We start from the raw sequence: 27,694 nt of genomic DNA, 5'->3' as shown, positions 1-27,694 counted from the left end.
GGCGCCTTCCTTGAGTGCAAAAGCCACTCCTTTCTGCCTTGTAACCCCTATAAAGACCTTGATCCGAAACATCAACCTCAAACCATGCTTGCAATCATGGTTGGTGACCAAAATGGCTTAGAAAAGCCCTAAAACTCCACAAAACGGGATCTATCAAAAGAGCAAGCAAGATAGACTTTATACCTTATGAAGTCAGCAAATGATGCTCAAAACCGAATCCTTCTAGCCTCCTCTTGATCCTTCAAGCTTTTCCTTCCTTCCTTGGATCACAAAAGCACCAAAATCACTCCAAACGCCTTAGATTGCTTCAATAACGGCTAGGGTTTGCTATGGGGGTCTTTTGGGAGCAAATGGGACTAAGGAGGCCGAGTTAATGTGTTTAAATAGGGTGCAAACCCTAGGATTAGAGGTTTTGCCCAAACAGGGTCTACTCGCCGAGTCCACAACTTAAACTCCGCGCCTCATCCCGCTTCAACTCGGCGAGTTGGTCCTTCAACTCGCCGAGTCCAAGGCCAATATACAAAAATATAAAAGATTTAATAGAAAGAACACGTAGCAAGAACCAGGTGCTACATAAGCTTTTAGAATTGAAATGAAGTACAATTTCCACTCCCTTAATTATAGCAAAACAACTTTTCCAACTCCTGCAACTTCAAGAATTGAAACTTTGTTTTCTATAATTAACATTGCAAACTTGTAATACTTATCATAATTATCATGCTCCCACTGACATGATGATTATTAGCATAACACTCGTGCTCCCACTAGCTTTGACATGTATCCAGAAATTAGCTGGACTTCTAGAAATCAATACTTTATTGACTTTCTTACCAAAGTTCAAATTTCTGATACGAGATTGCTTTGATAAAACTTTATCAAAATCACACAACTTCCCTTAGATAGCTCACATGTGTGTCTAAACAATTTTTAGAACTATAAAAAGGGATGTCGTAATCATAGTCTCGATTGTTTAGACTTTTTGCCATTTCTCATAAGTCCATGTTAGTGTGCTGGTTAACCACACATGCTCCACTAACGACTTTGAGAATGCAAATATCACACTTGCCATCTACCTAAAATCTACTTGGTGGAAGTGTTTCCCCACCATCATTTTCATGAATCGGAGAGAAACCTTATGACACTTAGATTTTATGGTGTATGTGTTCCTATCCATGTGAATTTGTCAAAACCGTAACAAGACTAGGTTACTGACAAATCCAAACTCATATGGATTGAACTTGTGCAATCTTAACTTCTCGCCACCTGGCAGTACAGGGTCTGCCATTGCTTCCAAGTAGTTATGCAAACAATTGAGAACAAGTAGAACTCAAATGTATAGCCAACTTCACTAGAATGGGCACAGAAATGTCAATATGTCAACATGATAGCTAATAAACCTCAACTCGTGAGCTAGTGAGAAACTACAGGTTTTTACTCTTGATTAGATCTTGAAATACTTTCAGGATCTTTTAGACTCCCACTGTCCTCTTGACATATAAAACTATCTTGCCAAATATTCAAGAGATAGTGCAGTTCCTTATCAAGACAAACACGTCACACAAATGGCCTTAGTTGGTCTTTGTTTTATCTAAAATATCACAACTTACCAATTTCAAATATACAAGAGTATGACACTTTTACTCTTACATTTGACAAGTGTTATAAACCTTTCTTTAAGATATGTTACTCAACTTATAGTCTTGGAGTATGACTCTAAGACTTGTTTTGGAACGAAGTATGACTCATCTTCTTCATTTAATCATTTCAACAATTCATGACTCTTCTTCTTAGTCATAAGAATGCACTAAGATTTCCTTAGAGGACTAAATGTGATATGATTTCTAAGTCATTGAGATGATCACAAAACCTGATACTAAAGTGCTCTCCCATCTTTTCAGATTTGAGAAACTTTTATCTTTCTGCATACTTTGATTCTTCTCATTCGTTCTGTTATACATCGAAACTTTTCTGATGTTTCAGAATTATACTTAAACTTGTAAGTATAACCATATTTACTAAACTTAAGTAAATCATGACGAATAGTCTTATCGATCTTTTGTGGTGGACTTGACCAGTGCACAAGAATGTGTACTCGATCCCTTAGTCCTTCACTTGACTCACATATACATGTGAACAAGGAACTAATCTTAATTTTCCAAAGATGGAAATTCTCATTCATCATACTATACAATGTAAGTCCCTAATTTGCTTGTGTATCAATCAAATCCGTATGATGGTGCGGAATCCCAATCAAACGGATGATGTCAGATCAAATAGAAGAGAAGGAGAAGAAGAATATGATAGGATATAATAACAAACGTGAAGATCGATTAGATCTTTGAAACAGGTATTGCGATGAACACAAAACAATAAATAAGACAAGAGTGGATCAAAATATGTCGAATGATTAGATCAAACAATCCTCAGCAGAGCTCGACTAAGAACTTCCGCTGTAGAGGATTTAGGGTTACAAGAACGATAATAATAAACTTCTGAATAATGATCTGATCATTCTATTTTATCGTTTTTTTTAAGATGCATGCAAGCACCTATATTTATATTCAACCCTACTAAACTCATGGATGGATAGGCCCATACCGGAGATACAAAAATGGACTAGCTAACGAGCCCAATAGACGCAACATATTATACAAAACGCGACCCAACAATCTCCCCCTTTGCGTCAAATTGGAGCGAGACTACTTCTTCTTCGGGCCAGCAGCGAGAGCCTTCTTTACAGTATCAAATAGATGTGTGATAAGAGCGAGAATAGTCTGTCTGAACCGTATATACCATTGAATCATGTCATCGAAGTACTTGACATCATCCGCTGTGTTCTGCTTGCATCTGTGGATGATCCCCAAAACGTGCTCTAAACAAGTAGTGGTGTAGAGGTGTTTGTCAGCCAAAGCGAAAAGACATTTTTGTCCTTCGTTCCTGGTGAACATGACTGAATTCCTTCTCGAGTCAATTTTACCCATCTGCATTTGGTTGAGATCACTGGCAGAGCCAACAGGAGATATTGTTGGTTTCTTCTTAAATACGCTTGCAATCTCCTGATCCATCAGTGCAACTTCCATGATGTAGCACACGAGCATCCTCTTGAAATGGTCGATGATCGGACCGTATTCAGCTTCGTTGGTGAGTAGGATGTTGTGCAAGATAATCCAATCATGGGGATTAAGGTTTGGAAGATCTGCAAGGGAAATAGCATGTTTAGTTTTGGCAGATCCCCGAAGTACCTTGAACCGAATGTTGATGAAGTTCCCTTCACTATACGGCTTCAAGACCCGAACATTGACAATTTTCTGAGCGCTCCAAGTCTGATACTGAGGTTGAGCAGCCTTCAGATAAAAATTGATTAAGTCCCGATCAACCTGTGGATGAGGATGAGGGAACTCTGCAACGTTGGAGAAGGCATGAAAGATGAACGCCTTTCAGGTCAGTGGCATGTCGAACTGTGAGTCGACAGTGTTGGAACAATCAAGAGAGATTACAGGTTCCAGCCACAAGATACTCAGTGTGTCAATGGCTTCTTTTATCATCCTCTCGAGAGTCCAGGCAGGAAAAAGTGTTTTCCTACTCTCAAGAAGGTCGTGGGCTTCCTTCTGTTTACGTTCGGCTTCTTCAGCCTCTCTTGCCACACGAGCACTGATATCAGCCTCATTGCATCGACTTCTACGCTTCAACAAGTCGGCGATTGTTTCTTTGTCTTCTTCTTCTTTTTCCTCAGCAATCTTTTTGCCTTTGTCTTTCACACCGGAACCGAAGGCTTGGCCTACTGGAGGAGGTTCGGTAGTGTGAGTTGCCTTTGAGGTAGGAAGTGGTTGGGACATAGATTCCTTCTCTCCCCCTTGTTTCGGAATGGACACGAAATCAAGTAGCCCTTCGAGTTTGCTGAGCAGGGCAAGGGCGGGAGCGAGCTTCTCTGCAAGGTCACGCCTCACAGTATAGTTAAGAATAGGATCATGTGCTTCGAGGATGTTGGAGATGGCAGAGTGGACATCCGAAACACACGACTTTATCACCTCCCTTTCGGACTGAAGAGAGTCAATCTCCTGTTGAGAGTTGGAGAGTTGAACGCTCTTGACTTCAGAGCAGTGGTCTTCTTGGCAAGAACATCCATAAGAGAGTTCTCGGCAGCCAAATCTTCTTGTAGCTTCGAGAGACGCTCGTCAATGGTTGTGTGAAAGGCTGAGTTGTCATCTGAAAGCATTTAACGAAAAGAAGCAAAGGACTTCAACTCAGTGGAGACTGACGTTGCTAGCTGGTGAACAATAGGTTCCAACGTAGTCTTGGCAGCATTTGCACTCTCCTGTAAAGACTTTAACAGGGAAGAGGCATCAGAAAATAGTTTATCGACTTTTGCGGTCGCTGCCTGACAGGCTTTTGTTGAGGCATCTATGGCGGAGGTTGCAGAAGCAATGGGATCTTGCTGAGCTTTTGAGAAGGCGTCAACAATCTTCTGAACTGCATCTTCAGAAAGGGATGACTGAGAAGTGGAAGAGGAGGCGATGAGCAAGTCAATCTTGTCATGGAGCTCCTTGAGATGTCTTTTTGTGACAGGAGCGTCGTCATCGTCATCACTCTGTACTTGAAACGGACTATAGTAGACTGAGTCAAACGTCATATCTTCCCCACCAAGGAATAGTTCTTCTCCCTCTGAAGCATGACCAGGAGAAAGTGGTGGTGGTGAAGCTGGTGGTGTAGTAGTATGGGTAGGTTCGGGTTGGGTTGTTTCGGGTGTTGGTGTAGGTTCGGGTGCTTTTGTGGTTTCGGGTGCTGGAGTGGTTTCGGGTGCATCAGTATGAACCCCCGTATCAGATACGTTGGCTCTAGAATCTGCAGTGGATGTTGTTGTTGCATCGGTGAATATTGGTGTTAGTATTGGGATGGAAGTGGGTGGTATTGAAGTAGTGGAAGTTATGGGGGGAATAGAAATAGGAATGGTTTTAGGTGGAGAGGAAATTGGAGAAGTAGATGCATGAACTTCTGGGGTAGGAGATCTGGGTGGAGTGTTGCCACGTGGAGAGTCATCAGAATCTGAACTCTCACCCTCAGACTCGCTTGAGGAGGAAGCGATAATTAACTTTCGTCGTGGTTGGGTTTTTCTCCTCTTTTGCTGTGGAGACTAAGTAGGCTTGGTGGGTTTCCTCTTCTTTGGAGATGGGCCTTTTGCTCCTTTTGCCACCTGTTTCCCCTTATCAGCCTTTTTGCCTCTTGGAGCAGGCTTGTCGGCGTCATGTATTGACTTCAACATCTCTGGAGTAAGATCCCTCGGACCAGAACGCTTGAACCCTTTGTACGTCTGGATAATCCGGCTGTCAGCAGGAACATCCCCATACATGGTTTCTGGAATAGACCCGTTGAACGGAAACTTTGAAGCGTCTGACACAATGATCTATGTGGTATGGAAGGTACCAATCGAAGGCATTGGAGCACCAGCGACAATGGGGACGTGGTACTTGTCCATCACCCATTTCGTGATAAAAGTCCAGAACCTAGCATACAAAATCTCTGAATGTCTGGAGGTAGAGGAGAGAATCTAGATGAGTTGTTGCCATAGAAGAGACCCATAATCCATGTTGATGCCATTGTAGATACCATACATTATGGAGAGAAATAAACGGCTGGCACCATCAGATCCAGCACTTCTCTCGGATAACCCCTTGAAGAGAACAGTGAACATCCCATTCCACTGTGGAGGTAGCACAACTTCTTGAACTTCGTGACCGTAGAAAGCACCTCCGTATAACCCATGTTATAGAACATGTTGAACAAGTGACCCATTGGAATCGTTTCAGGGTTAACCCTCGAAGAATCAGGTTCAAACCCTAACAGCAAGCAAAACCTTTGCTTTGAAATTGACGCCTTGTGTTCAAAGACATCAAAAAAGATTCTGTCAACGACCTTGTCGTAGTGAGCGGTCGCAAAGATCTGTGACAAGAACTCCATCGGAACAGTTTCAGCCCTGGTAAGTGCAGGAGCGATCGGAGAAAACTTCAGACACTCGATGATGGGGAACATGAAGGCGTCGTAAGCATGAGGGGTTAAATCGATGATTAGGCTTTGTTGTGGGCGAATGGGCAAAATGTGGGATGTTGCGTGAATGGAAGATGAATCTGCCATTGCTTGAAGAAAGTAGAGAAGATGATGAACAGTGAAGGTTTAGGGATTTCTTGCGCTCTAGGAATTTTATTTGTAGTAAAGAGGTAAACGGTGGAGGATGTTGCCTTTTATACTGTGGTGTAAGGAGAGAGAAAGATCTTCCCAAATCTTCTATTGAAAAACGAAGGGTTTTTCGGAGTTGACTGATGCGTGACAGTTGGGGTTGCCGATGATCACGCATGAGAGAGAATGTCAGGTCCCTAATAACACGCCTTCCCATCAGGCGCCGTTTGGAGACGAGACGGTTCAGATTCACACGCGCCCCTCTTGCGCCGTTTGGAGATTAAACGGTTCCGATTCGCACGCTTTCCCTTTTAGCGCCGTTTGAAATCAAATCGATTAGACTCCCGCCTAAGTCAGCATGTCTTCATCTTATCCCTTTAAATTGTAACGGCATCTTTTAAAAAATGCCCCCACGTGGATTAAAATCAACCACAACCTTTAATCAACCGCCAATCCAAGTAAAATGCCTTGTAATTAATAGAACCTGAATTTAGGAAAATCAACGATTTTCGTGCTTAGGGTGTAAAAGAAAAGAAATAAAGCAATATTTTTGGGAAAATATGTGATGTCAATAAAGACACGAAACAAATGATCCTAGGCACGAATCTCTTCCTTCAAAGTCAAGAGAGACCTTAAAGTGTTTGTGTGGTTTCCCGTTGCATAACGATCAAACACTTATTAAGAAGTGTTGAAAGGCTACTTTTAACTAGGCTTATTAGGGTGGCTTTCACTTCGATTCAAACTTCCTAATCTTGATATAAGATAGAAAGCAAATGAAGTACTTGTGAGACCGGTGTAGTCTATTGAACAAGTAGGTTGGAGATAATTTAATTTGGCGAGGAAATATGTATATAAAATCTCAACAAAAATTTAAAACTGGATTCCAAGGGAAGAAATGTTATTGGTGTTAAGAATTTCATAGGAATCACACAAAAGACAATTTTGAGATTTCATGGAGGTACGTCCGTCAATGCATTAGTGAAAACTAGAGCAAATTAATTGTTCACCGTCAATTCGTATTGGGTATTGAATTTTGGGTTTCACTTAGATCGTAGTAGCACGAAACTAAGATCATGAACACAGTAATTGTGTAACCATAAACCTCAGTGGTAATTTCTGAGAGTCTCAAGGGTTACGTTTGTGAAACGAATGTGATGGAGAAATGCAATTTATATGGTGTAAGAAATCAAAGTACCTCTGCTGTGAAAAATAGGACCAAGCAGAAAACTCTTATCTCATGTGAGAAGAGAGTTAGGTAGCTCATGATTAGAATAAATATGATAGCCTAATTGGGAAGACAAGGTTTGTGTATACCAAGTCATTAAGGCTATTATTCAGAATCAGGTGAGGCTTTGGACACATACAGCAGCATGCTTCTAGGGACATTTAGCTAATTCAACAATTTCCCCATAAACGAACACACAAATAAAATTAAAGCCAAAAAAAGAAAATAAAGAACGAAATATTTTTGGAGTTTTTGATAATAATAAAAATAAAATGAAATAAAAAATAAGACAAAAGAAAAAAATACAGAGAAAAAAAAATTTGGAACCGAACCCGAGCGTTCGGTTTATTTCGGTTGTGAAAAAAAAACTTTGGAACCGAACCCGAGCGTTCGGTCTATTTCGGGTGAGAAAAATTTTGGAACCGAACCCGAACGTTCGGTATATTTCGGTTGCCAAATAAAATAGGTTTTAAAAAGAGAATAACTTTGACAATAAGATAAATGCATTTGGAACAATTATACATAAGATCTACAACCAAGAAAACTACCTTTGATTGATGAGCGAAAAGCAGATTATTCAATCAAACCCGAGCGTTCGGTTCATTTCGGTACATTAGTACAAGACCCGAACCCAAACGTTCGATCTATTTCGCTTCTTACTTTTGAGTTTGAGAGGTAATGTTTGGTACTGACTCCAATTCCATCATACCTAGCCCTTGTAGAATTTTGTTGAACGACGCTTCAGGAAGAGCTTTGGTGAAGATGTCAGCCAGTTGATCAATGGTTCGAACAAAATGAATTTCGACGTTCCCATCTTCCACATGATCCTTAATGAAGTGATACCTCAGTGCTATGTGCTTAGTCTTGGAGTGTTGTATTGGGTTATGACAGATCCTAATTGCACTTTCAGAGTCAAAATATAGTGGGATCTTTTTCATATTGAGTCCATAGTCCCGGAGTTGACTTTGGATCCAAATCACTTGAGAAGTACAGGAGGCAGCTGCGATGCATTCTGCTTCAGCGGTAGACAGCGACACATAGGTATGTTTCTTTGATTGCCAACTAACCAACTTCCCGTCTAGGAATTGGCAGCCTCCAGTGGTACTTTTCTTGTCTAGTCCACAACCTCCAAGGTCTACATCTGAATAGGCTTGAACGAAGAAACCTGAGTTGGATGGATACCATAGGCCTAAAGAGGTAGTTCGCTTGAGATAACGGAGTATGTTCTTCACTGCAAGCATATGAGGATCACGTGGATTCGCTTGAAATCTAGCACAGTAACAAACAGAGAACATTATATCAGGCCTGCTAGCAGTAAGATACATCAGAGAACCGATCATCTGGCGATATAGCGTAATATCAACTGCTGGCTTATCCAATGATGGGGTGAGCTTGGTGCCGAACGTCATTGGAACTTTAACCTTTGAATCTCCCATCATGCCAAATTTTGCAAGGAGATTCTTCGTGTAAGCTTCCTGATTAATAAAGATGCCTTTGGGTCCCTGTCTAATATTTAAACCAAGGAAAAAGTTAATTGGACCCATTGAGCTCATTTCAAATTTAGTCTCCATCAGCTTTCTGAATTCAGCCGTTAAGCTAGGATTCGTTGAGCCAAAGATGATATCATCGACATAAATTTGAACAATCATAAGGTGGTTACCTTCCTTCTTACGAAAGAAGGTTGGGTCAACCGAACCTTGTTTGAATTTGGACATCTTTAAAAACTTGGTTAGTGTTTCATACCAGGCCCTCGGAGCTTGTTTCAGTCCATACACGGCTTTGTCCAAAATGTAGCAGTGATTGGGGTACCTTCATTGACGAATCCAGGAGGTTGCTCCACGTACACCGTTTCTTCAAATTCTCCATTTAGAAATGCGCACTTGACATCCATTTGGTAGACCTCAAAGTTTTTGTGTGCAGCATAGGCAAGAAATATTCTAACGGATTCCAGCCTAGCTACAGGAGCAAAAGTTTCTTCATAGTCGATTCCTTCCTCCTGAAAGTATCCTTTCACCACCAGACGGGCTTTGTTTCGTATCATGTTTCCTTCCTTGTCCATCTTATTTCTGAAGACCCATTTGAGACCAACAACTGAGGCATCTTGAGGAGTTGGAATGAGGCGCCAAACTTTATTCCTTTCGAATTCATTCAGTTCGTCTTTCATAGCTTGAACCCAATCGGAGTGATCAAGAGCAGTGTTAACTGTCTTTGGTTCAACTTTTGAGACGAAGGAGTTAAACATACAGAATTCTACTTTTGAAAATAAGGAAGTTTGTTTTGCCTTTAGTTGTGATCGGGTCAGGACCTTTTCAGAGACATTACCGACAACCTGGGAAACAGGACGATCTCTGGTCCATTTGACAAGAGGAGGGTAATTTGGATCATAAGATGGATCCAATTCAGCGTTTACCATCTCTTCTAGTTCAGATTGACTGTCATCGTCATAAAGCATATCAGCATTCTCCCCCTCGACAGATAAGCTTTCAGGTGTGTCTTGAGTTTCCGGAGCTATAGGGGTTTCGGGTGGTGTTGAGCTTTCAGGTGTTGACGCACCTTCGGGTGTTGTAGCACTTTCGGGTGTTATAGCACCTTCGGGTGCAGCTTGAGAACTGTTCTGATGGGTTTTGAGCAATCTAACACTTCCTAAGTGTGCATGCAACCCTAATAAACCTTGGATCTATGTTTGTCTAAATACATGCAAAATAATAATTTTCCAAGGTTCATAACCTATCTAACATGGCATGGGGTACTTTTAAACATAAAAGTATTAGATGAGATTACATACCTTTTTGATGACTTTGATTCTTAAGGAGTTTGAGGGCCAAGCACCAATAGTGTGAATGCCTCAAATGGAATCACAAATCACCACAAACTCTTGGAAAACTTTGAGAGAGTGTATACACACTTGTAATTTTCGGCCACACACAAAACCACACACTAGTTCACTAGTTGCTATTTCATGCAACATAAGCATGCTTATATAGTGTACATGATTAGGGTGAAACCCTAATAACCCATGACCTTTCCTTTTCCAAGGATCCATGGGTAAAAAGCTCCATGGATCATCCATGGACTTCCATATAAGCCTAGCCCATTAACAAATGAGTGTTAGCCCACACTATATAAAACCAATAGCCCACAATCTAATTAGTCTTCCTTTTAATCTCTAAATTAATTCATAATTAATTTAAGACTAAGACTAATTAAATAACATGACTTCATATTAATATATTATAACTTATAATATATTAATAAACATATGTGTATAACTCTCATAAAATTATCCATAAATAGTTTGGGTGAAGTGCAACCCAAATGGACCATGCCGGGTCGGGTCAAGTATATACCAAATAAGTTATGGACTTAGACACCTTATCCAACAGACTCCCACTTGGATAAGTCTAATAACTATATTTACGTATGTTACTTCAGGAACCAACCAGCAATCGTAGCTCTCGAAAACTCTGTTGAACTATGAAGTGCCATTTTAGATAAGTGATCATATAATCCTCTGTTCTCATGATATCAGCCGGACAAATACATGGAACAACATCGTACTTATTGTCCAGCAGTTTGTTTCCTGATTTTCGATTTGTTTGACAAAGAACTTAATCGAACACATCAATTTAGTTCTGACCGGCCGATACATAGGTCACAACAAAATCATTGAGGGGCCCAGATATCACTTCCATTTCTACAAGGAACAGATAAACTTCGACTCATATGCTTGTTCTACTACTTGTTGAATTGCACACAAAGGCACGTTTTATAACATCAAGTTACTGATGCGTTTACGTGCAATCAATGCACAACCAACTCATAGGTAACAACTCATATCTCTAGGTTTGAAGATTTATATGATATTACCGTCTCACGATCACTCGAGATAAATTCCATGAAGTGATACAAGTGAGTGTGGGTTTATTCCAATACTCATAACTTATGAGCACTCATGAATGTTGTAGCAACCATTGTTATGACTAAACCCATTTAGCCATCTACAAACTCGATTCATGACAGTCTTGATTCATACCTACTTCCAACATATGAACGACTGTGGAGTGTTTAAATAACTTAGTCATTCGGAAAGAATAACCTAGCTATTTTGGAAGTCAAAACATGCAAAGTGAAACACAATAAGAATCGAATCCAATATGGTCTCAGAACCCTTTTGAATATAAATAGAACCACCTTTTATTTATCACCATATTGATTACACATTATTCATTGTATAATGTTTCAAACAATCAACTTAAGACTTGAATAAAAACAACAGTCGTCCCATGCTCCTAGCATGTACACTTTGTTTTTCTAAAAAACAGTTATGCCATACTTCAAGTATGCACACTATGTTTGTCTATGATCCTTACATTGTGATGTAGATCAATTGAACATCATTCCAATGATACTCATTTCACAATCCCATATCCTTATTGTAAATGTGAGGATCCCCGATTCCTATCATTTACCAAAAAACTGTTAGATTTTAAACTTTTATGCAATGTTCCTCTTGTAATGATTATTCACAAAGTCACCAAAACCTTGTCATCAGTCATTACAGAGTATTCCAAAGAAGGTCAACTTCTATGGAATGGAAGTCTCATATTCAAAGTACATTGCTTTGAACATCCTTCTTGCATTAAGGTTTTCTAATCTTACATAGATTGAATAACTCCCACCTATGGAGACATTTCCATAGTCCCATTTTGACTATCACTTCCGAACAAGAGTTACTTCTTTTCAGAATATGTCAATATGGTCCTTTCCGACAACTTACATAATACTTCCAACTTTCCCTGAGCAACCAATCTTTGGCGAACCTCAGATTGTCCTCGACAACTGCTTAATCACTTTAGTCATATCCAGTTCTAGACTTTTCCCTTCTCAATGCATTAAGCATTTGGAAAATTTAGAAAAGATGAATATTATAGCACATGCAATCGATCCTATATCCGAAGCATATGGGACACGATTCATGATGTTTGACATAAAGACATGATACTAGACAAGTCTTTTGCTACAATATTTTTTATTTGCCATGTTTTCAAAATTTTAACTATGAAGAGGGATGCCGTAATCATAATCAAATTTTGAAAACGTAATATATATAGAATTTCTTCAAGTTGAACCATTCCAACATAAAATTCATATATATATTCTTGACTAAAGATGATTAAAATCTCAATCTAAGCTTTAGAATTGAAATGAAGTATAATTTCCTCTCCCTTAATTATAGCAAAACAACTTTTCAACCCCTGCAACTTCACGAATTGAAACTTTGTTTTCTATAATTAACATTGCTAACTTGCAACACTAAACGTAATAATCATGCTCCCACTAACATGATGATTATCAGCATAACACTTATGCTCCCACTAGCTCTGACATATTTCCAGAAATCTGCTGGACTTCTGAAATTTAGATTCATACACCCTTTCTTAGATAGCTCACATGTGTGTCTAAACAATTTTCAGAACTATGAAAAGAGATGCCGTAATCATAGTCTCAATTGCTTAGGCATTTGCCATTTCTCACAAGTCCATGTTAGTGTGCCGGTTAACCACACGCGCTCCACTAACGACTTTTGAAAATGCAAATAACACAATTGATATCTACGTAAAATCTACTTAGTGAAAGCGTTTCCTCACCATCATTTTCATGAATCGGAGAGAAACCTTATGACACTTAGATTTTATAGTGTATGAGTTCCTTTCCATGTGAATTTGTCAAAACCATAATCACAAGATAAGGTTAGTGACAAATTCAGCCTTACATGGATTAAACTTGTTCAGTCTTCGTTTCTTGTCACCTTGGTAGCACAAGGCCCACCAATGCTTCCAAGTTGAACTCTGATAACTCACATGTAAATTCAACTTATTTGAAGTAGGTACAGAAATAAGAATTATGTCAACATGATAGGTTGCAAACCTTAAGTCATGTGCTAGTGATAAATTACAGTTTTTACTCTTGATTAAATCTTGAAACTCTTTCAGGATCTTTAAGGCTCCCACTGTCCCCTTGACATATAAGTTTCCCCAGTCAAGAACCATTCCTTGACAAAACAAATATTCAAGGGATAGTACGGATTCTTATCAAGACTAACACTTTACACAATTGGTCTTAGTTGGTCTTTGTCTCATCCAAGACATCACAACTTACCAATCTCAAATGTACAAGAGTAGAAACCATTTTACTCTTACATTTGACTAGTGTTAATAAATCTTCCTTTATGTCACTCAAAGTTACAATCTTGGAGTATGACTCTAAGAATTGTTTTGGAACGAAGTATGACTCATCTTCTTGATTTTAACCAATCCAACAATTCATGACCTCTCTTCTTAGCCATAACAATGCACTAAGACGTCCTTAGAGTATGGTTTGTGATATGGTTTCATAATCATTAAGATGATCATGAAATACGATACTAAAGTACTCTCCCATCCTTTCAGATTTGAGAAACTTTTATCTTTCTGCCTAATTTGATTCTTCCCATTTGTTTTGTCATACATTGTAACCTTTCCAATGTTACAGAATTATACTTAACCTTATAAGTATAATCATATTTACTAATCTTCAGTAAATCATGACAAATCAATCTTTGTGGTGGACCTTGACCAGCGCACACCCAGTGTACCTAATTCCTTAGTCCTTCAATTGACTCACATATACATGTGATCAAAGAATTAGTCTTAATTTTCAAAGATGAAAATTCTCATTCATCATACAATACAACTTGTATGATTCCAAGTTTCTGTCCAATTGAAACTTGGGTGATGAAAAACTTTCTTCATTCGGTAAATTCAGACACTACCACAAATGAAGGAATCAAATCCACTTTCCAATATTGCTATTACTGGAAACATATAAGCAACAATTTTCCACAGATGTCATTGTAAGGATATTTTTTAAAATAAATGAAATTAAAACTCCTTTTTTCTTTTATTTTAAAACTTTGCGGAAAAAACTTATCCTTACAATCCACATGAAAACCTTGTTGTTATCTATTCATAAGCAATATATTATAACTCTTAAGCAACAGCTCAAAATTCTGATTGCCGAACCATGCGATCGAAACCCACCTTTGCAATCAGAATCAACATATACTTACTTTAAGCTTCCTATCTTTTCTTTGATTCTTAAAAACATCAACATGTGAACCATTCACATTATGTAATAAGAATCTCCAAATAGGAACTTAATAGAGTTAGATAGTGGACTTTACCCGAAGTAGAGTCAAACCTCTTGACTTGATCAACCTTATGATCTTTCAGGTGAATAGGGCAGCTTCGCAACCAATGCCCCTTCCTTTGGCAACAAAACACATGGACCCTTTGGGGCACATGAGACTCTCTCAGACTTAGCCTTTCTCTTTACCATTTGGTCAACCGAGTTGACTATGGCCGATCCCTTTCCATTGGGAAGAGAAATCTTTTTCTAGATATCCAATGCTACCATTGTCAATGTCCATTTAAGACTTGAGAAGTTGTGCTTTTAATCAAATTTGCTTTACTGGTGTTCCAAATCATTGTTGATTCCACAACACCAAGCAAATAGATAACATCATTAAGGGTCATGTCATAGTCTGTCTCATAGTAGTCCCAAAAAGACTCACTATGTTACTAAGAAAGTGATTGAACATCCAACTTTCACGAGACTTTGACACCCAACTCTCCCGGCTTGTCAATATGTGACTTTATCTCCAAGATGTGAGCACACATAGACTATGCTTGCCAATATGGATTGAGTGACTTTAAACTTTTCAAGAACTTGTGGGTGAGGGAGAATAATTGGAGGAGGTGGAGGAAGTGAAGCATGATGTTGAGGGACACCATCTTCAAGAGATTTGGGAAGATCATAGTTGTCTGAACCAGACATCTATAATGGGAGAAAATCAAGTTAGTTGATTCAAAATCCTTAATATGACACCCAATATGAAATATTAAGGCTAGGACCCAACACAATATTTTATAATTTGGAAGAGGGATGCCGTAATCCAAGCTATAAAATATTTGAAGGTAGGCGAATGATGATTCACCAATTTCCACCATGAAAAACGAAATAATTTATTAGGTTTTAATTGGATTTGAAATTCCTAGATCTTTTGAGATTCATTGAACTTTTCAACGGTATGTTTCAATCTCGAGTGTGCCCTCTCAAATTTTGTGACTGGGATGCCGAGGATCACAAAACAAGGTGTGAATAACCATACCAATTCACTTGGTACCCTTAATATTATCACCCAATCAATGTGTCGGTTAACCACACACGCTCCACCAACGACTTGGTAAGGTACAAAGTGTGAATTCCATGGGCTAGCACCAAATTCACGTTTTTCCTAAAGTAAATAAGAATGGGAATTAAATAAAAAAAAATATTTAGTTACTTTATAATAATCATTATACTTTTAATGAGAATTTAAAGTCATTGTCCTACCCGTTCGGCTAACGACCCTCCACCGATCAAGCAAGCGGTGGGTGAGAGTGGACACCCATTAAGTTGCCATTTTATAGGCAACAACCTTATACCCACCTTATAGACCGGCTTCGTGAATGAGGCCTACTAATGGTAAAACGACTTGTTCTTATACATATATATATAATAATTAACCATTAATCTTATAATAGTATAAGGGTAGAATTTTAACTTTTAAAACTTCTAGGGTATGGAATTAAAGTTTGTGTGAGACTTTACAAATTCCAAAACTTGAGGGCAAGTTTTGAACAATTCATAAACTTTTGGATATTCATAACTTATGAGTTTTAATTAAGTGTTTTAAAGCTTTTAATGAAGAGTCTCTTGGAAATCCATAACTTGAGGACAAGTTATGAAGTCCATAAAACATTAATGGGAAAAACTCTTCAAGAAAATGTAACCTACAACTTCTTAAAAAACATTTAAAAGAAAAACTCTTGGAATTCCATAACTTGAGGACAAATTAAGAATTCCATTAAAACACATTAAGATCAAGAATTAACTAACAAACAATTTGCAAATAATTCCTATGATCTAACAAAACTCATATGAACATGAACATCCACATCAACAATTTCAAGAATCATATGAACACATATAAACTTGAAATTTGATTATAACTTTCAAATTGGTCCACCATCATCATTACCACATCAAAAACAGGTTTATGAGTCCAAAAACAGTTTAAGGCAATGATTCTCGACCAATTCCAGCACCAAAACTCGAAGATATGTTGTCTGGGGGTCCAACTCGTCGAGTGCATGAACCAACTCGCCGAGTTGGATAAATTTTGTCTTGGACTCGTCGAGTCCCTTCATGGACTCGGCAAGTCTGCTATGCAGACAGCACATAAACTTCGATTTTCAGCAATCTGCATCAAGTATTCAAGAAAACAAGCCTAGGCTCTGATACCACTGATGGGTTTTGAGCAATCTAACACTTCCTAAGTGTGCATGCAACCCTAATAAACCTTGGATCTATGTTTGTCTAAATACATGCAAAATAATAATTTTCCAAGGTTCATAACCTATCTAACATGGCATGGGGTACTTTTAAACATAAAAGTATTAGATGAGATTACATACCTTTTTGATGACTTTGATTCTTAAGGAGTTTGAGGGCCAAGCACCAATAGTGTGAATGCCTCAAATGGAATCACAAATCACCACAAACTCTTGGAAAACTTTGAGAGAGTGTATACACACTTGTAATTTTCGGCCACACACAAATAAGTTATGGACTTAGACACCTTATCCAACATGTTCTCCCCCTCAACATGTGAGCTCTGCTGTGATGACGAAGATGGGTCCTCCCCCTCAACTGAAGCATCGTGCTGTGGAGGTTCGTTAGAACTTGATCCTCCTTCATTCATTCGCTTTGCAGCATCTTCGATGAGTTGCTTCAGATGATCTACTTTGTTGTCTGCTGCACTAGCTTCCGAGAGAGTTGCCTTCTCTGGTTCATCGAATAACTCGACGAACTTCTCAAATAGGTTTGCGATCGAGGCTGTGACTTGGCCTGTTTGAGAAAAGATTTCTCCAACTGTGTCTTCGTTGGCCTTTAGCTTTTTGACATAGCTATCATCAAAAGTCACATAATAAGTTTCTTCTATTTTCCTCGAGCGCTTGTTTAATACTCTGTAGGCTTTAGAAGTGACAGAATAGCCCAGAAATATCCCTTCATCGGCTTTGACATCGAACTTGTTACGATGTTCTTTAGAATTGAAGATGAAACACCGTGAGCCGAATACATGGAAAAATTTGACATTTGGCTTCCTGTTGTTAATGATCTCATAAGGAGTGAGAGTGAATCGCTTATTGAGATATGACCTGTTCTGCGTAAAGCATGCTGCAGCAATAGCATCAGCCCAAAAATATAAAGGTAAAGAAGCAAAACTTAGCATGGTTCGAGCCGCCTCACACAAAGATCGGTTTCGTCTTTCGACAATCCCGTTTTGTTGAGGGGTGTAGGGAGCTGAGAAGTTGTGACTGGTTCCTTTTTCGGCCAAGAATTCTTCGAATTCTTTATTTTTGAATACCAGCCCATTGTCGCTCCTGATGTTGCGAACGACTTTCTTCAGCTGTACTTCAACCTGCTTGATAAACATCTTTAGCTTGAGAGTTGCTTCAGATTTGTGCTTCAGAAAGAACACCCATGTAAAACGTGAAAAGTCATCAACAATAACAAGAATATACTTGCTACCGCCGATGCTTTCGATAGATGATGGACCACACAAGTCAATGCGAATTAACTCTAATGGTTCAACAACTTTAGTGTTTACAATCGATGGGTGACTTTGACGACTCTGCTTCCTCATTTCACATGCAACACATAAATGTTCTCGATCGAATTTGAGCAATGGAAGACCTCGAACATGACCACCTGTGACAAGTTTGTTGATATCCTTGAAGTTGAGATGAGAGAGCCTTCAGTGCCACAGCCAACTTTCGTCAGATTGTGCTTTGGATAACAGGCAGATAGCTGGATTTCCTTTGATAGGTTTGAGGTTCAGGGGAAACATTTCGCCTTTGCGCTCCGATTTGAGAATTACTCTTTTCGTTTTCTTTTCAATTATTTCCGAACCCTCATCATCGAATGAGACCTTGAGACCGGTACCTCCAACAAGCTGAGATACACTGATGAGGTTGTGATGTAGTCCTTCAATGTATGCGACCTTCCTAATCGTAAAATCACCATTTGTTATCATTCCATAGCCTTTTATTGTGCCGAATGAGTTGTTCCCGAACTTGACATTTCCACCGTTTGAAAGAGACCGAAATTCCCTCAGCTCTTCCTTCCTTCCTGTCATGTGACGCGAGCAGCCACTGTCAATATACCATTCTTCGTCAAACTGCTCGTCACTGATAACCTTATTTATTAATTCATCAACCTCGTTAAACTGCAAGCTGAGAGGTTTTGCTGTGAAGCACAAGTCCTCTCGCTCCTTTGTGTCTTGATTCCCACCGTCTGTGTTGTATCCCCTCATTTGAGATACATCCGACACCATCAAGCACTTTCCACCGCTTCCTTCATCTTTCGCAACATAAGCCTTTCCATGAGATGGCTTCCTTACTTCATCATCCTCAGAGTTGGTTGACCAGACCTCCACGCCACCGAACTCATCATCTGCTACCGAACCCTGCACAATTAAAGCATTCATTGAAGGGTTAGTGACAGCTTTCTTTTTCTTGATCTCTTCCAGCTTTTTCATTAACACAGATTCTTCATCTTTCTCCTCATCCTTTTCTGCTATTTTCTTGAGGACACAATCTTTGGCATAGTGGTTCTTTCCTCCACAATAGTAGCAGTTCACACCCGAATCTCCTTCAGCTTTTGGTTCCTTCTTTGGTTCTTCTGCTTTCGGTTCTTCCCTGACCTTTTCAGAACTATAACTTCCCTGCCAATTTCGGTTCTTATTGGTAGGAAACCTTTTCTTGATGAACCTCTTCGGGTTTGACACCATCATTGCATAGTCTTCAGAGGTAAGGTCATAGTCCTCTAAGTTAAGGTCTTCATCTTCCATCACACCTTTGCTTTTGTACAGAAGGGCCAATGATCCCAAGCTTGAAACTACATTTTTCTCCTGCAAGACAATCTTTTCTTGGGATTTCAAAATCCCTACCAGCTTTGCCAATGAGTAAGATTTGAATTGCTCATGTGCTTTAACAGTGGACACAACCGCTCTCCACTCAGATCTGAGACCATTTAAAAATGTAACCTTTTGTTCAATCAACTTCCTTTCAATATCATGTTTAATCATTTTACTAAGAAGATGATTGAAGCGATCGAACGTCTGAGTTACAGTTTCTTCAGGACTCTACTTGAATTCACCAAATTCAGACAAAAGCAAGGTTTGAATGGAATGCTCGAGATCTTCGTCCGTAGAATATAACTCTCGCAGCCTATCCCATATTTCTTTGGCAGTGCTTCATGAACTCACCAGCCTGAAAGTGTCAGATTGAAGAGCGAATCTGATTAGTCTCAATGCTTTAATATTGCACTGAAATTTATCTTTTTCGTCTTGGGCAATATCTTTTACATCTTTCAACAGATCATTATACTCTTTCTGAGTTTTAATGATTCTTGATGTTGCTGAATGAGTGAATGGTCCAGACACGATTGCTTCCCAAATAAGATATCCGTTGTCCTCAGATCCAATGACATAATCTTCAAAGTGATGTGCCCAGACTTCGTAATCCTGGGTGTAAAGAATGGGAATCTTCGTCGTTGATCCAATGCTGTTTGAGATGTTAATGGGATTTGATTGTGACTCGTCCATGCTAGATCGAATAACCTGTTTAAAAGATCAGACTTGTAATATATTAAATTAGGGCAAAACGAATAAATGCTGAGTTACGTCAATTATGGGATGACGGCTCAATAAATATTAGTTAATGCGGAATAACCCTAATCGCAACCTTTTTCACAGAAAAGATGTGTATGAATTACACAGCCTCCTTCTCTGATACCAATTGATAGGATATAATAACAAACGTGAAGATCGATTAGATCTTTGAAACAAGTATTGCGATGAACACAAAACAATAAATAAGACAAGAGTGGATCAAAATATGTCGAATGATTAGATCAAACAATCCTCAGCAGAGCTCGACTAAGAACTTCCGCTATAGAGGATTTAGGGTTACAAGAACGATAATAATAAACTTCTGAATAATGATCTGATCGTTCTATTCTATCGTTTTTTAAGATGCATGCAAGCACCTATATTTATATTCAACCCTACTAAACTCACGGATGGACAGGCCCATACCGGAGATACAAAAATGGACTAGCTAACAAGCCCAATAGACGCAACATATTATACAAAACGCGACCCAACAGAATATGATGAATCTTGTATGATATGATTAGAATGAAGATCCGGATACAGGATTCACACACACTAACACACACTCTCTGATCTCTCTCTCTCTCTCTCTCTCTGAACACCTTCAAATGCACACACTTAAGTTCCTTGGTGTTCATCATCCTTTTCCTCACACCCCTCACCCCTATATATATACACACGGGAAACATGGGCCGTAAACAGGGTTTACGACCATAAACACCCACTGACCATAAACAGCTAAACAATACATAAAAATACAATTTCTCAGAAAAGCAAAGTATAAACCATATTTTTGACCCAAAAATCTCCCCCTTGGTTTATAGCTTTCTTTTCTTTTCTTAAATGACCCAACAAGCTCCCCCTAAAAAGTAGCTGGCTTTCTTGATAATATTCATTGGGAACTTGGCTTCAGCATTAATCTTCAAATTCTTCATGACTTCAAGATGAACTTGATGAATCTTCAATGAATGACTTCATCTTGAGCGGTTGGGCATTTCTTCAGAATTTGGCATTGAACGCACGTTGGGTGGGGAGGCTTGACGTACTGATTCTTGAAAGATAGTGCTTTCAGCTTGAGAATCTTCAGAGAGAACATCAGAGAGAACAAATCTTCTGGATCACTTCAGCAGGTACAAAGATAGCAGCAGACTGATTGAGGAGGCTTCAACGCAATCCGTCACATATTCTTCAATTTCAGCTTCACCTTGCTTCTAGCGTTGAAAGATTGAATGTCGAAAGAATAATCTTCATTTCTTGCTCCTTCAAATGTGAATTCTTCGATGCTCACGGACGAGGCTTTGGCTCAGAAATCTTCAACACAAACTCCATGAGTTTTATCTATACCTGAAATCACTTTTCAAGACAAAACAAAACTAAAAGAAAACTTAGCACACAAATTAAAACAGAAACAGAAATATTTTTTTTGGACTTTTTTTTTTAATTTTCTGAACAAGAAATAAAACAGAAATAACACTATTTTTTTAACTTTTTTTTAATATTTTTTTAATTTTTTTTTAAATTATCCCCTTTTATTTAAATTAGAAGAACACTATGACAAATTTAACAAAAATAAAATTGATATCTAACTTTAAGAGTGATTTGGGATCAAAGTTTTTAGACAACCTTTATCCACTTGTCGGTACCTTCCATATTCACATCTTTGTCTAGTCGATCGTCAGTATTGTTGTCCACTTAAACACGAAAAATTGTGACAAATTTAGGACATACTATTTGTTACAAGACAATGTGAACTTAAGTTCCTAGATATTATATCTGATCCTAAGTTCCTAGATACTATATCTTAAGGACCATTCAGCTGACGACGACCAGGGATATTGTTGTCCACCTAAATTGAGCAGCGAGATCTATAGACAATCTGTATGTGTTCAATTTTAAGTGTACCAGAACGTGTTTCCCACTTCCTGATATGCCCCAGCCATCAAGGACTTCCAGAGTACTCCTTACACCGGGTGAGCAGACAACCATTCAGAGAGAGGATAGATTCAGAATTCTATTACTTGATACTTCAGAGGGGTTGAGAAGTAGAAGGTTGCATATGCTGTGTATCGGGTCGGATTAGAAGTCACGCACAGGAGACAGCATATGGCTAACAGATAAGAAGTATTTCACATATATAACATGCAGAGAAATAGAGTTGCATATGTTGTGTACCAGGTCGGATTGGAAGTCACGCAAAGGAGACAACATATGACTAACAGACGGAAAGAAAGAAAATGATATTCTACAGACCTAATTTATCGGAATTTACCAGTCGCCCCATCCAACCGGAATTAAGGACAGAATCCGCACATCGATGAAGAGTTAAACCACGGTTCCAAGTACGGGTTCAATTTATGTGACGAGTAGATTCCCATATATATCTCCCTGCTCAACCTATCTGAGCGTCGTATTGTCAGGCTGAACGGATCTAACTAGGTCAAGATTTGTCAAGTCTATAAATTTCCTAAGTTTAATTTTGCCTAGTCATGTCCACTTAAAATTTTTCGTGCCTACCGACGCATCAAACCAGAGCATAGACCCTTCAACTTCGGGTACGTTACGCAGACTCAGGTTGCCTGTTATCACTAGATAATATCACTTCCCAGAACATCTCCCTCTAGCACATTTCATAACCAACATATTTTTTTGATTTTTTTGATTTTCTAATGTTTTTGTTTTGTTTTTATTTCTCCCCCTAAATTTGTGCATAGGAGAGAAACGAAAGTAAATGTGCAAATTTAAACTATCCTAAAACAAAAATTAGTCTTTAAAGCGAATCAGGTTAAGAAAAAATCAGGAGTATAGAGAAGAAAACTCAAACCGTAAGTCACTGATTGAATTTGCATCCAGAAGGTCTGAGAACAGCACGCGTAATCTCAGAACAGATCAAAAAATTCTTCATGTCATTAAGCAAAAACCCCGTGAGTGATCACTTCTTTTCTTCCCTTCCTGCAAAGGACACATTCTCCCAAATAGTATTTTGAGTGTTGTACAGTTGAGAGATGCCTCCTATCATGTGCCTGGAACAGCTACTACCAACAAACCGAAGTTTGATGATATGCCTCCATAGCTGCTCCAGAGCGGAATTAGTTAGTCTTTGGAACCCAGTCCATTTTAAAACTGGGTCGACCTTTGTCATCCTTGCACGGTACTCTCTCCCATGACATATCATGTTTATCACAAACAGAAGATGAAGAAATATTAGAGTCGTTAGAAGATTTGGGAGAGTGAGCCTTTGGAACCCATTTGTAGTTGGGTTTAACCCATTTCTTTTTTGATCTGATGGGTGGCTCGGTACTTGCTTTTGAACTTGATGTTGGCCGTTGAGATGACTTTGATTTTGGCTTCACGGGAGCATCTCTTGGATTGGACTTCTTGGCCGACATTCCCTTCTTGCCCTTGGGATTCTGATTCTTGTCCTTTGGAGTTTGATTCTTGGCCTTGGGAGTTACATTCTTGGCCTTCTTGGCATTCTAGTCGTCAATGTCTCGTGATCTCAAGGGGTATCTTTTGGAGTATCTCCCTCTTGGCGTGTTCTTCCAGCCTTGTGCATAGTAGGGAACGTATGCGCGATTTGGACAATTTTTGGCAATGTGTCCAGGTGTTCCACAGTGAAAACATGTCTTTTTCTTCACTGTGAAGTTGTTTCTTCCTGCCCCTGGTAGCGTATCCTTGCCTTGTCTCTTATTGTTCCCACATGCACACTTGCCACAAGAACTCTGTTGCATTGGAATTGGTGGCCTGTATTTCTCAACGGCAGGTTGATCAGAAGCAGTTGAGTTCGAAGCAACAGATTCAGGGTTCAAGGAGATGTTGGTTTGTTCAATGGTTTTCTCCTTGTTCTCATCTTCTGATCGAGTGTGCCCTTCAGGTTTTGTGACTAGGATGCCGAGGATCACAAAACAAGGTGTGAAGTAACCATGCAAATTACTTGGTACTCTTAAATGTTTATCACCCAACCGATGTGCCGGTAAACCACACACGCTCCACCGGCCTATGATAAACTTTAAGAAACCCTTTGCCTACCTTGTTAAGTCCAAGTTAGTGTGCCGGTAAACCACACATGCTCCACCAACAACATACACAAGGTGCAAAGTGTAATTTCATGGATTAGCACCTTATTCACATTTTCCTAAGTAACTAAGATTGGGAATTTATAAATGGTTTAGTTACTTAGTATTTATCATTAATACTTTTAATGAAGAGAGAATTTACAGTCTTTGTCCTACCCGTTCGACTAACGACCCTCCACCAGTCAAGGAAGCGGTGGGTGAGAGTGGACACCCATTAAACTGCCATTTTATAGGCAGTCACCTTATACCCCCCCTTATAGACCGGCTTCGTGAATGAGGCCTACTAACGGTAAAACTGACTTGCTCTTATATATATATATATATATATATATATATATATATATATATATATATATATATATATATATATATATATATATATATATATATATATATATATATATATATATATATTATTAACTTATAATATTATAAAGTATAAGGGTTGAATTTTAACTTTTAAAACCCTAAGGGGTTAATTTGGAATTAAAGTATTCATGAAAGAAAACTTTTCAAATTACAAAACTTGAGGGCAAGTTTTGAAACTATTCAAAAACTTTTCAATTCCATAACTTATGTGTTTAAAGTAGTTTTAATCCAAAAAACTCTTCAAGTTCCATAACTTGAGGACAAGTTATGGAAGACTTTAAACCATTAAAAGAATGTGACTCTTCCTTATTCATAACTTATGGAAAACTTTATGAGTTTTATGAAACTTAAATTTGACTTTTCATATAACTTGAGGACAAGTTACAAAAACACATTTTAGAATCAACTCTTAGATTAATTTGGATTGAAAACAACAATTTCACATAAAATTCCTTTTAATCTAAGCATCTCATAAGAGCAATATAATTCAATCAAACTTTTTCATGTAATTAGCCTATCCATTAAACTAATACAAAACTAGAATCTAATGACAATTATCTTTGAAATTGGATTAGCATGAACATTACCACATCAAAAATAGGTTTATAAGTTGAAAAAACCGTTTAGGGTAATGATCCTCATCCAATACCAAGCAAAACCTCGAAATTCTACATACAGGGGCATCACCACGTCGTGGTAAAGACTGCCACATTGTGGTGAGCAGTCAGATGCAAAAAATTTCAGGTTTTTCAACAAGTTTACATCAAGTATAATTGAAAACAAGCCTAGGCTCTGATACAACTGTTGGGTTTTGAGCATTCTAACACTCCTAAGTGTACATGCAACCCTAAATACCTTGGATCTATGTTTTCTCTATTATACATGCAAATATGAATATCCAAGGTATTATACTAACTAGCATACAAAGCTTTGATTCACATGAAATATAACAAGTTAGAATACATACCTCTTTGATGTAGAATGACTCCATGATGCTCACGAGCCTAGTGCCCCAAGTGTGACACCTCAAATGGTTCACACAACATCATATCCACTTGAAAGACTTAGAGAGAAATGATAACACTTGTATAAATCAGCTTGCCCTCTCTTGTTCTTCGTGTTGGCCAATTTTCTCCAAGAATATGATCTTTATATAGTGTCACAATTAGGTTAAACCCTAATTGTCATGGCTTTCCATTTCCTTGGATCCATGGGTTTAAATACACCATGGAGCATCCATGGAGCATCCTATGGGTTTTAGCCCAACTTGATAATCCATGGAGTCTTAGCCCACTATACAAGTATGGATGATTTACACAATCAACCCATAAATTTAATTAGTCTTCTGTTGATCACTTAATTAATTCTAGATTAATTCTTGATCAATACTAATTAAATAATCTTATTAATATATTAGAACTTATAATATATTAATAAACCTTAAGTGTTATTTCTCTCATTTTAGTCTATCCAAATGCATGATGCCATACAACCCAAATGGACCATGCCAAGTCGGGTCAAGTACATATCGATTATAGTTATGGACTTAGACACTAATCCAACAGAAGGATCACAGAGGGGCAGCACGTACGTTGGGCGTACATGTCGGATGTCCAAACCCTAATTTCCGAACTTGAGACCTGTATAAACACCCTTAACTCATTTGATCATCACCCTAATCAGCCTCTTTCACCTTCAAACGTCTCTAAAAACCCTAATACCATTTGTGAGTGCATTTTGAGCTTTAAGAGTGCATTGGTGGTCCTTATAGTGTTCATTCAAGAAGGAAAAGTTGTCAAGGAAGCTTGGAGTGTCATTTGGCTTCAAGAATCTGCATATAGTCGACCTTGAGGAGCTTCTGGATGTATAAAGTTCGGACCTTTCCGTCTTAACCACTAGATCTAGCTAGGGTTTTCTAGTTTTGTGCCTTTTGTTGATTTTGGAACTTCTCTTGTGAGTTGAGCAACTCCTATAATACCTCGTTTATTTATTTAATAAATAAATAAAGTAATAAATACATAATAGCCCTAAAAGTAGAATAGTGTAGCCAGAAGTTAGTTACGGGGGTTAAAAAGTCATAATTGAAAGTTTAAGGGGCTAAAAATACCATTTTCAGATTAATTTATAAAGGATTTTGAAGTCAGGGGCTGAAAGGTAAGTATTAGATTAAGGTGAAAAGATTTTATGGAGTAAGGGGCTAAAAGTAAATTCTAAACTTAAAATGTAAAGGATTTCAGAAGTGGGGTTTAAAGTGTAAATTATAGAGTGATATTAATAAGAAATTGAATGGGAGGGACCTATCCTGCCAATATAGAAACATTTTTGTGTGTGTCGGATATATATGCATGCGCTATGAAACCCTAACCCTATTTTGACTATTCCAGCCATCACCCTCCTCTTCTTCACTTTCAGCCGCCACCCTGCCTTGTGGCTCCGATCATACGACTCCGGCAAGCATGTCATTTCCCCAACTAGACGCCATCTTTCCTCCGCCTCCTTCTCTTCCACTTCCGGTGTCGTTCTGCTGTTGTTGAAGTCGTGAGCCGCCATGCCGTTCTCAATTACCGAAGACGATGAGGACCACCAGCATCCGCCTCTCTGTTCGACTGTCACCATCCTCCGGAGCTCTCTCAAACGCCACTTCTAGGTCACTGTTTTCTCCCCCATCGTTGCTATCAGACAACGTGTGTAACCAAGGAAACTCACCGAGAACGGTCAAAGGCAGTTGTACCAGCCGGAGGTTGGAGATGTTCTCGCTGCCTTCCTGTTATGCACGACGTCTTTTCGTCGGCATTGCGTTGCAGCCTCGTTGGCGTCCAGATTCCAAGCAAAGTCGTGTAGGGGGTGTTGATGCTTGACTAAGAACCAAAAAGGAATCACCGCCACCACCGTGAGGTGGTGGCTGTCATCCCAAAATTGTTGTTGTCGCCGCCGTGAGCCACTAGGTGGGTGGCTGGGGTACATCTCACAACCAGAAGCATGTATGTGTGTGTTGTGTATGGTTTTGTTTGATCGGAAAATCGAGGAAGGACAACA

This window comes from Lactuca serriola, chromosome 1 (genome assembly GCF_051521515.1).
Source record: "Lactuca serriola cultivar US96UC23 chromosome 1, Lser_US96UC23_V15, whole genome shotgun sequence".
Classification (NCBI taxonomy): Eukaryota; Viridiplantae; Streptophyta; class Magnoliopsida; order Asterales; family Asteraceae; genus Lactuca; species Lactuca serriola.
The sequence above is the reverse complement of the archived record's forward strand: the minus strand, read 5'-3'. Positions refer to the sequence as shown.